The sequence below is a fragment of the Humulus lupulus genome, chromosome 3 (genome assembly GCF_963169125.1).
Source record: "Humulus lupulus chromosome 3, drHumLupu1.1, whole genome shotgun sequence".
NCBI classification, from domain to species: domain Eukaryota; kingdom Viridiplantae; phylum Streptophyta; class Magnoliopsida; order Rosales; family Cannabaceae; genus Humulus; species Humulus lupulus.
Window position 1 is genome coordinate 109341266 of NC_084795.1, and position 11755 is coordinate 109353020.

Sequence of the window (11755 nt, forward strand, 5' to 3'; positions counted from 1 at the left end):
TATTACCCCAAAACTGACCCCGTTATGGCAAAACCGCTAACTCATAATCTAGGATCATCTCATGCCGAATAGATCGAATATATCTCCATAATAATAAGATCTCATTCACAAATTACAATATGCATCCAATTTACAAATATGCCCTCAAAAGGCCAAATTACCAAAATGCTCTTATGATTATAAATACACCCATATGCATGCATTTTATCATCATATGATAATATAATTCACACTAACATGCACATAGTCATTTAATAACATAATAAATCAATTATGGCCCTCCCGGCCTCCTAATCAAGGTCCTAAACCCTATTAGGAAATTTGGGCCATTACATTTACCAACTTCTCGTCCCCCAATAGAAATTGGAATTGTGAAGCTGCCCAGATCTTTCAATTTAGGAGGAATTTTATTTATCAATATGGCACTACAACCTTCAGTCAAAGCCACCATTTCAAATTCACTAAGCCTCCTCTTCTTAGTTAAAACATCCTTCAAAAACTTCACATAGTTGGGCATTTGCTGCAAAGCTTCCACCAACGGTATATTGATGTGAAGTTGTTTCAAAACATCCAAAAATCTTCGGAATTGACCATCTTGTTGCTGCTTTTGAAAACGTTGAGGAAATGGTGGAGGTGGCTTGCTGATAGGCTTCTATGTTGTATTTTGCTGAGGAATTGCTGCAGCAATTGCTTCAAGATCAACATTTGACATTTTCGAACTCACAAATTTTTCTTCCTTTTCCACGCTACTTTGGATTGAAGTGGGCTCGCTGTTTCTCTTAGGATTATCCTCATTCAACTCCAGATTTTTACCATTCCTCAAAGTGATCGCCTTGCAGTGCTCCTTACCATCTCCATGGATTTTCAGTATCACTAGGCAAGGTGCCTTGTGGTGTATTCCTTAGCTCATTAGTTAGTTGCCCCATTTGAATTTCTAAGTTCCTCAAGGATTCCGCTTGGCTCTGAATAACAACATCATTCTTGGCCATATATTCTTTCATTAAACTCTCCAAAGAGCTTGATTGAGACCCTTGAGGAGGAGGAGGTGGTTGAGCTCTTTGTTGTTGTTGAGAAAACCTCGGTGGATATGTAGGCTTGTTTTCATTGGTGCTCCGCTTGAACTAGCTCCTTGACCTCCCATGAGAAGTTTGGATGCTGCCTCAACTCCGGATTATAAGAGTTTGAATATGGGTTATTTTGGTTGGCATTTTGATTCCGCACATAACAAACCAAAGCAGGATTCGAAGGAAAACTCTCAAATGCATGCCCATCTCCACAATAAAACACAAGATACATCAGCAACTTGTCCCATAACAGCTGGTTGTACCATTCCCCCCATACTCATGTTCTTAAGAAGGTTAGTCATTGAAGAAACTTGAGCGGTCAAAGCTGTCAATGCATACACTTCAAGTATACCAGCCACTTTTTGACTTTTTGAGGCTCTAACATTCGACCATTGATTATTGTTGCTAGCTATCCTCTCCAAAATCTCATAGGCTTCATTATAGGACTTAGAGAGAATAAACCCATTAGCTGAAGCATCTAACACCATGCGAGTGGAAGAATTGAGCCCATTATAGAATGTTTCCATTTGTATACAATGCGGGATCCCATGGTGTGGGCACTTTCTCAATAACTCCTTGAATCTCTCCCAAGCTTCACAAAATGATTCATCTTCCAGCTGCTGAAATGACATAATTTCATTGCGAAACTTGGCATTTTTGGTAGGAGGGAAGTACTTAATCAATAATTTTTCAGCCAACTCATTCCATGTAGTCACTGAGTCGGGAGGAAGGGTGTTGAGCGAAGCTCTAGCTCGATCCCTCAAAGAGAAAGGGAAAAATTTCAACCTTAGTGCCTCATCACTCACTCCTTGTAGGTGGAATGAATCGCTCACCTCCAAAAATGAACGAAGATGAAGATGAGGATCCTTAGTAGCAGCCCACTAAATTGACCCACAATTTGCAACATTTGGAACATCACAGGCTTTAACTCGAATTGGGGTGCTTGAATTTCAGGTCTAACAATGCTTGGATTGAGCTCATTAAAAATGGGGGCAGCATAGCCATAGCAATTGTGTTAGTGACATTATTAGCACCCTCAACTCCTTCAACCTCTTCAGTCATGTTAAGGTGATTTTGAACGCGTTGTTCCCTTAGTCTTCTTATAACTATTTGTTCAATCTCAAGGTCAATAGGAGCTAGTTCAATGTCTTCTTGCTCGTTCATACAGTATATCACCTGAGGAAACACAAGAGCAAGGAAACAAAGTCAGCTCAACAAAGAAAAATTAAATAAATTGCAAGTAATTGATTTTACAAAAATTTCTAATTCCAATCCCCGACAACGGCACCAAAAACTTGTTGTGATAAATTAAATATTTCATTTTAAATACGCAAGTGCACGTAATCACACAAGTAATATAATGATAAGTAAATCGTCTCCACAGGGATTGCAAAATAGAAAAATAAGCAAAACAATTACTAAACAACTTGGAGCTTTCTTCTGTGCTTTGCCCGGTTTGTGAAGAGGAGCAAGAGTCTCACGCTCACCTGTTTTTTGAATGCCATTTTTCCTGGCAGGTCCGAGCTCCTGTGGAGAAGTGGTTGGGATGGGGTTTGTGGCCGCTTCAGCTGGATGGGTGGCGTGCTTGGATGGCTGGTAAGCCGAAGGGCCTGATGCATACTATTTTGGCTGCTGCTTTGGCAGCTTCAGTGTACTTTATTTGGAAAAACAGAAATAATTGCATCTTTAAACTTAGCTCCTTTTCTGTGGACTATGTCGTTCAGTTGATCAAATACTGGGTTAGGGGTAGACTTCTTTATCATTATAAGAGGCTTATTAGGACAAAGGATCTAGCCTTCTTTAATAGAGTGATTCAGATGTAAGGCTTGTTGTTTGTAATCTGTTTGGATTGTTTGTAATCTGTTTGGTTGGTTTTCAATATATTTCCTTTTCATAAAAAAAAAAGAAGGGAATTTACTCAAAAAAAAAACTTATAAGTACTAAAAATCAAATGAGTTGTTTTAGGCTAAGAAAAATATTAAAAAGATGGAAATACTGAAATTAAAAACTGAATTGAACAAGAAAATTGTGAGAAATATATGGAGTGCAAAATGGACTTGAATTATTGAATTCCCCTATATTAATCATCTTGAACAAATTGTGGACAGATTGCGGCAACAATATTCTAGAAAAACTCCCAAGTTAACAAGAATTCATTTAAACACTCATAAAACTTTCCCAAATTTTATGACATTAATTCTTCTACCTAATTCAACATATTCCTATGCAAAATCAGTTTTAAGAATGCAATTCAAAGTTTAATTCTCAAAAGTTACGCAAGACAAATAATACATCCCTATGTTACTTACTAACATAACCTAACCTAGATTATGACTTGTGTCATCTAAGTTCTTCCCATTACATTTAATCTTTCCAGCATTAAACATAATTAAATAACTTTCTATTGCTGGCCAAACAACAATAAGAAATTAATATAAGCACACTTGAATGAACAAGGAAAATATTACTAAAATAAAGTGCAAGAAATTGATAGACTATAACATAGGGTTCATCAACAATTCAGGCCACCTAAAAATTAGTTCATGGCTGAGTTCCTAAACATTAATCCACAATCAAAACATCCCATAATATTCATATTTAGAAATCAACTCAGAAAATATAAAAATAAAGTTTAGGAATAGAAGAAGAACAAATCCAAAATGATGCTTGAGCTTTCTTTGTTTGTCCTCCTTCTTCCTTGTTGATTTATGAGTTTCTCCCTTTTTCTTTTTGCTGGTTTTTTTATTCCAAAAATGGTTGATGCCTTCATATTACAGTTGATGCCTCATTTTGTGTATTCTAGGTTTTTTTCTTTTTCTTTCAAAAATAAAATATTGCCCATTTTCTCCAAAAACGTGAATTCCTCATTTTTCTTTTGTCCTTTTCTCCCATATGTTGACTGATTATTTTTGCCCTTGCCACCTCAGCCAATATTCCAGTTCACCCATGACTTGCCACGTGCTCCATGTGCCCAAAAACTGTCTAATCAAAATGCTTCAGCAAAATCTGTTTTGCTGCAGCAAACGTGATAATTCAGCCATCAAAAATTCAATTAAAATAGTTTCATATGTTAGTTCATTCCTTGAGCAAATATTTATCCATGAAACTACTACCTTTAACCCATTAACTATTAACAACTACAAAAAATAATTAAACTTAATTAAGATAATAAAAACACCAAAGTTAGCTACAAAAGCTAAAAATAAATTAACATCACCCATGATTTTTTCATAATTATAAGTTCAAAAACACATGAAATAACTCTTTATTCAAGAGTTATCATTGTGACCAATAAGATTCGGAAGGCCCAAATAAGTACCATGTGGAGTAGCTTCGGTTATACCCAGCAAAGAACACACTGAAAGACGGAGCTCTGAACTGGCATTATTACTAAGAATGATAGAAGATTTCTCAACATTAATTTTCTGACGGAGGCATGCTCAAAGGTCTTCAAAACCTTAATCACCTTAGTAGCCTCTTCAATATTATCTTTGCAATAAAGATAGTTATCATTCGCAAAGAACATATGAGTAATCATAGGGGCCTTGTGAGCAACCCTACAACCATGAATATCACTGTGGTTAGCATGCTAGTGCAAAAGAGCAAAAAGACCCTCGACAAAGATAATAAACAGATAGGAGGATAGCGGATCCCCTAGGCGAAGACTCTGCTTAGGCACAATCGGGCCAATCACACGCCCACCATGGACCACTCTATAAGAAACTGATGTAACACAATGGACGATCAGCTCCACCCGCTGAGATGCAAAGCCTAACTTGAGAAGCATGGCCTTCAAGAAAGATCACTCCATCCAATCGTAAGCTTTACTCATATCAAGCTTGAGAGCCATGTAACTCTTCTTCCCACTAGACTTTCTTTAAAGATAGTGGAGAATCTCAAAAGAGATTAAGATATTATCACTAATCAGTCTCCAAAGAATGAAAGCACTTCAAGCTTTAGAAATAACAAAATCTAGAACCATCTTCAAAGGATTATCAATCACCTTGGAAATAATTGTATAAGTCACATTGCAAAGAGAAATAGGACAAAAATCCCCCAAGCAAGTAGGATTGCGCTTCTTAGGAATAATAACAATATTTGTTACATTAGCTCTAGCAGGAAGCTCTCCATGATCAAATAAATGTCTAATGGCTGTTATAATATCGGGGCCAGTAATGTTCCAAAAAGCTTGGTAAAAAGCAGGGGTCATACCGTTAGGACCAGGCACTTTATTAGGGTGCATTTGGAAAAGGGCAGACTTTATCTCTTCATCCGAAAGAGGGGAGAGCAATTCCTTATTTTGGTCTTCAGTAAGAGTCTTGGAAATACACTCAATAACCTTATCAAAAGAAATCAAACCATCCAAAACATGGTCCCAATCAATCCACTCTCCCACATCATTCTGAAGTCGATGAATTGAGTTGTGTTGGCGGCGAGATGAAGCCTTAGCATGAAAAAATTTGCTATTTTTTTCACCTGCTTTGAGCCATAGTTGTTTTGAACATTGACACCAATAGATTTCCTACTGATGGAGAACTTCAAATAGAGCTTGCTCAATTTCCATATACTGTTGAATGGTTTCCTCATCTCTACCTTTCTTCAAACGACAAACAACCTCCTTACACTATTTAATACGACTGTTGAAATTGCATGTAATGTCCTTAGCCCATGCTCCAAGTTTCCACTTACAATAATCCAACTTTGAAGTCATATCAAGTGTACAGTCAATCCAAACTTGATGCACAATCTGAGAACAAAACCCCTCTCGGAGCCAAGCATTTTCAAAATGAAAAGGACGATGATAGTGAGCAAATGTGGTATGAATCGGGTCTAAAAAAATAGGACAATGGTCAGAAGAGGTTAGCTCCAAATTGTAAAGCTGAGTTGTATGAAAAGTAGACGATAAATCCTTTGAAACAATGGCTCTGTCCAACCTAACTTCCACCCAGATAAATGGATACCCTCTCAAAACTAGGTCCACCAAATTGCAGTAAAAAAATGGCACTCTGAAAGCCTTCAATCAACCAAGGAGGGTAAGGATTACCTCCTCACTTATCATCTTCAGAGCTAACACAGTTAAAATCACCAATAAGGCACTAAGGTTACTCAGATAAAGGGAAGAGATTTCGTATTAGACTCCATGTTTTCCAACGTATAGAATGACTCGCCTCACCATAGACCCCCGTCAAACGCCAAGGAACCATATTCTCTACGGATGTGAGCAAATATATATGATGGTCTGAAAAAATCAATATGGTAGCTTCTTCTTGCTTTCACCAAAGCATGGCTAAGCCTCCCTTACGACCAATTGGATAACCAGTAAACAAACCCCCAAAACCGAGCATACAACAAATAATTTCAAACTTCTTTTTGCCACACAAAGTCTCACAGGGAAAAACAAACTTGGGTTCCATTTGAAAGATGATTTCTTTAAGGAATTGACCATTTCGCGGGTTCCTAAGCCTGCGACAATTCCAACTGAGAGTGCTCATGGGGTAAGGCAAGCCTGTCCAGCAACACCTTCCATCAACAAGTTTTTTGGCTCATTTGGTCCCGTCCATATTATTCCTTCAGTACAATAAATCTGCCAATCAGTTATAGATCCCCCACTGGTATGTCATCTCTTTATATCAATAACCACTATCTTTGGTTCAACCTAGCTGTAGTTGAATTATGTGACTGCCATCCACTTTACCAATCCCCATTCCCAGTGGTATACTGCCTTTCTCCTGCCATAACTCTTTGTCCCCCTGCCACTCCAGCCTCGTGATTAGTACTAAATCCTTCTTGTCTCAACCATCTTAACCCTATTTGTAGATGATGCCTTTTAGGAGCAGTCCTCATCCAAATTCCATATAGTTTTTCAATTTGTTCCAGGGGTTTGTCAAACAACTTGTCATAGAATCTCTTTGAATGACCAATAAGACCATAGATGAAGCAAAACGTGGGAAGTCTTTCATATAAGAAATGAACCCAAAAGAAAGAATTCTCTGCCCGACTTATCATCATCTTCTGTCTTAGTGGAACATCAATGTCGATAAGCACTCTAACTCACAAGAAATCACGCCAAACCCCATTAAAATTGAACGCATCAGATTCAAAAAAATTGCCAACTAAGTTACCTATGTCCCGAACAACCCTATCTGCCATGAAGCCTGGTTTTAGCCCATGTAATTGAACCCAAATAGCCAATCTGTTCAGTCGCATAGTTCTTGGATCCACCTTTAGGTGTAATATCTCGAATATGAGCTAAAGACGATTACAAGTCCAATTGGTTCCATCAATCACTCTTTGTATGTCAACTTCATGCTAGAATTGGAAGAGATACATGTTACTCTCCAACTCCTTAACATACATACCACGACCTAGTTTCCAAAGGGCAGCCATCATATGCTGCATAACTTGAAAATCCAAGGGCTTATCCACCAAGAAACGACCCACTAGACACCACCTGGCATCAATCTCTGACCGCACCTCCTCTGTGCTTCCATAAGAGAGTCCTCCTTGTTCTTCTTCTGCCAAAAAATAGCCAATTTAGGAGTAGTTAACTAAAATTAGCCACTAAATATATTTTGTTAAATTTTACCCATTTTTATTATGAGACTTCCCAAATTACCCTTATTTGACCACATAATTCTCCTTCCTTTTCAAACTCACGAACAAGAAACTATCCACTATCTACCATTTTTCTGGCCACCACGACCCCCTCCACCAGCCACCAAGCTTCAACCACCGCCACTACCCCTCCTCCTCAACCACGACTGTCGTGTGCCTCCAACATTGCGACCTGTAGTTGTAATTTTCTTGGTGAGTTCTTCATCCTTAAGACTAAACTTCTCCCTTCCTCTCCCTTTCCTAAAGGATTTATCTAAAATCTTTCTCTATGTGTATATATTTGTCATAGGTGCATATGTATACATATAAACATTCATTTATTATTGTTTTAGTATGTATTATATGTGTCATTTTCTAGTTAAATTGGAAATACATTCTAAGTGTTTGTCAAAATGTCTAAAGAAGAATACTAGGCTCATAATAACTCAGACTAGGCTCAAATAGAACTAGTTTTGAAATGTCTTCTAACTGTTTGTTAAAATAACTCATAGAAACTAAAGATACTATTGCAAAACTGTGTGAATTAGACATGTACTCGGACTTATAGTTAGGCACTTGGACAAATAATGGAGAACTAAAGGCACGTACTTGAAAGCTCTTTTTTATATGTAATTAATGCTTATATTTTAGATCATACTTTTGTGAGAGATCTGAGATTGGTTGGCTTTATGTAAATTTGAGTATTCATGTATTTCTTTTGGACCATATTTATAGGAATATCAACAACATCACTAATAGCATAACATCTAGTTATTCAAACTCTTATAAAAATACAAAGAGTTGTATACGTATTCTTATTTAAGGAAACTTCATAATAAGAATGTAATGCCATGATTAATTCTAAGATCTCGAACCATTAAAACTACTAAGACATAGCTACTATCTTTTAATACATTCATGAAATAGTAGAACTTTATTATAAAAATCCAAAATACGGGATCTCATTGTTGTTACATAAAAGGATAAAGAAAACATAAACCTTTAATTATTTGTTCAAATACTAAACACAGAAAATAAATACATAAATTGAAAAGACTCAAAAATATAAACTTCATCCTCGATCTTCCAGCAGTCCATCCATTTAGTCCATCCCCAATACACATGCCAAAGCTGCCATGAATCCATCCCGCCTTCCAAGCTTATTTTCTTGCACCATCTAAAATATAAAGGAATGAGCCTAATGCCCATCAAGGAAAATCTACTAAAATATAACATAAATCATAAGACTATATATCATAAAACATATACTATAAAACATATGACGTAAAAATGTAAATCATAAAAACGTAGGGCTACAATATTAATGGCCATTAACTCATTACCGTAGTATGTGATAAAACTATCTAGGTCCTCAGTCTACTAGTCGAGGTAGGTTAGATCACAAAATAGTAATTGATAAACCATCTAGGTCCTCAGTCTACTAATCGAGGTAGGTTTAATCATAACTCTAATGCACGATAATGATAAAAATCAGGGGTTTGATTTTCTATCAAAGCAACTATAATACTCAAGTGAATATAGCATAAAATATTTTCATATACATATATAATATAGCACTATAACATATCATATCATATAAACATATCATAACACATATAAGCTAACCTGTTTTCATATAAGGATACCGTGCTCGAATGTCTTCCTCCAACTCCCATGTTGCCTCCCGTTCTGTGCTATCCATAAGACCTTGACTATTGAAATACTCTTAGATCGTAATTCCTTCATCCCCTTCTCTAGGATGTTAATCGGTCGTTCCTTGTAACTCAGGTATTTCTGAAGTGCTAACGTATCATACTTGAGAAAGTGAGATGGGTCTAACACATATCTACGTAGCACCGAGATGTGAAACACATTGTGGCTATCTGCTACAGCTGGAGGTAAGGCTAATCTATATGTTATTGTTCCCACCATGCCTAATATCTCAAAAGGACCTATAAATCAGGGAGTATGTTTGCCTTTCTTCCCAAACTGCTTCACTCCTTTCATAGGAGATATCTTTAAGAATACTCAATCTCCGACTTTGAATTCCACATCTTGCCACTTGGCATCTGCATAACTCTTTTTTCGACTCTAAGCAGCGAGCATATGCTTTCTAATTAGCTCCACTGCGTCCTAAGCCTCTCTAACAGCTTCGGGTCCCAGAAGTTGTCTTTCTCCTTCCTCGTCCCAATGTAACGGCGATCGGCACTTCCTTCCATAAAGTAACTCATAGGTTGCCATAACGATCATTGCCTGGTAGCTATTATTGTAGGAGAACTCTATAAGTGGCAAATACTTACTCCATGATCGTCCAAAGTCTATTACACAAGCCCACAACATATCTTTTAAAATCTGTATGGTACGATCGGATTGACCGTCGGTATGAGGATGAAATGTCGTACTGAGACTTTGCTTGGTACCCATAGTTTGCTGCAAGCTTCCCCAAAATCTCAATGTAAACACCGATCCTCTATCGGATACTATGGTCGTAGGGATTCCATACAGTCGTACTATTTCTCGAACATAAATGTTTGTGTACTGGTCAACAGTGTATGTAGTCTTGACAGGTAGGAAGTGAGCTAACTTAGTGAGTCTATCTACTACAACCCATGCTGAGTCATGTTGCTTATTTTTTTGTGGTAATCTTGTGACGAAGTCCATGGCTATGTCTTCCCACTTCCATTCCAGAATACAAAGCGGTTGCAATAAGCCTGCAGGTCGTAGATGTTCCGCTTTCACTTGTTGGCATATAAGACATTTGGACACATACTCTGTTATGTCTTTCTTCATTCCCGGCCACCAATATAGCGCCTTAAGGTCGTGAGTCATCTGGGTCGACCCCGGGTGAACTGAGTATGGGGTAGTGTGTGCCTCTTCTAAAATTTTCATCTTAATTTTATGGTCATTCGACACATATACCCGGCCCTTATATCTCAAGAACCCCTGCCCTGATATGGAGAAATTCGTAGTCTTGCCTTGTTTGACTGCAGCCATATGTGATACAAACGTGTCATCATGCCCTTTCCCGATCCGTATATCTTCTAATAAACTTGACTGGATGGAAAAGTTATCCAGTAGACCCCTGACTATTTCTATTTCGGCACTAATTAACTCTTGCTAAAGTGGCTTTTCGATTCCAGATAATGCTGCCAGATTTCTGTAACTCTTTCGACTTAATGCATCTGCAACTACATTTTCCTTTCCTGGGTGGTATAGGACTTCACATTCGTAATCTTTTACTAGTTCTAACCACCTGCTTTGCCTAATGTTGAGCTCTTTCTGCGTAAAGAAATATTTTAAGCTCTTGTGGTCTGTATAAATCTCACACCGTTCTCCATAAAGATAGTGGTGCTAAATTTTCATTGCGAACACCACTGCTACCAACTCCATATCGTGTGTTGGATAGCGCTGCTCGTATTACTTCAGTTGCCTTAAAGTGTAGGCTATCACTTTGTCATTTTGCATCAGCACACAACCCAAACCTTGCTTCGACACATCACAATATACTACAAACTTGTCGTTGGGTGTTGGTACACAAAGTACTGGTGCTGAGCATAGCTCATCTTTGAGCAACTGGAAGCTTTCTTGACATCTATCCGTCTAGTTGAACTTTTGCTGTTTTCAGGTCAGGTTGGTAAGCGGAGTGGCTATCTTAAAAAATCCTTCTACAAATCTCCAATAATAGCCTGCTAGCTCAAGAAAACTTCTAACCTCTGATGCATTCTTAGGTCTTGGCCAATCTTTCACAGCCTCTACTTTAGTTGAGTATACTGCAACTCCATCATTGGATATTATATGACCGAGGAACGCCACTTGCGATAGCCAAAATTCGCATTTCTTGAACTTGGCATAAAGTTGATGCTCCTTTAGTCGCAGCATGATCAGTCTTAAATGTTCCTCATGCTCGACTTCATCCTTGGAGTACACAAAAATATATTCATTAAGTGCATAAATGCGGCTGGAGCATTGGTAATACCAAAAGACATAACTAGAAACTCGTAATGTCCATATCGAGTTCTAAAAGTGTCTTTGTTAGAAACGATTTTCCTAATATGTAGCGGAATGGTGGTGGATTGGCCCAGTGTACAACAAAATTT

At 37.7% G+C, this 11755-nt stretch overlaps 1 non-coding gene across 1 annotated transcript; it reads left to right on the forward strand.

Moving 5' to 3' along the window:
* Positions 1 to 1607: 1607 nt before the first annotated feature.
* On the forward strand, positions 1608 to 1714 carry LOC133828077 (small nucleolar RNA R71). Its single transcript, XR_009890720.1, has one exon. It is a non-coding gene; the product is annotated as a small nucleolar RNA R71 (small nucleolar RNA).
* The last annotated feature ends 10041 nt before the right edge of the window (positions 1715 to 11755 follow it).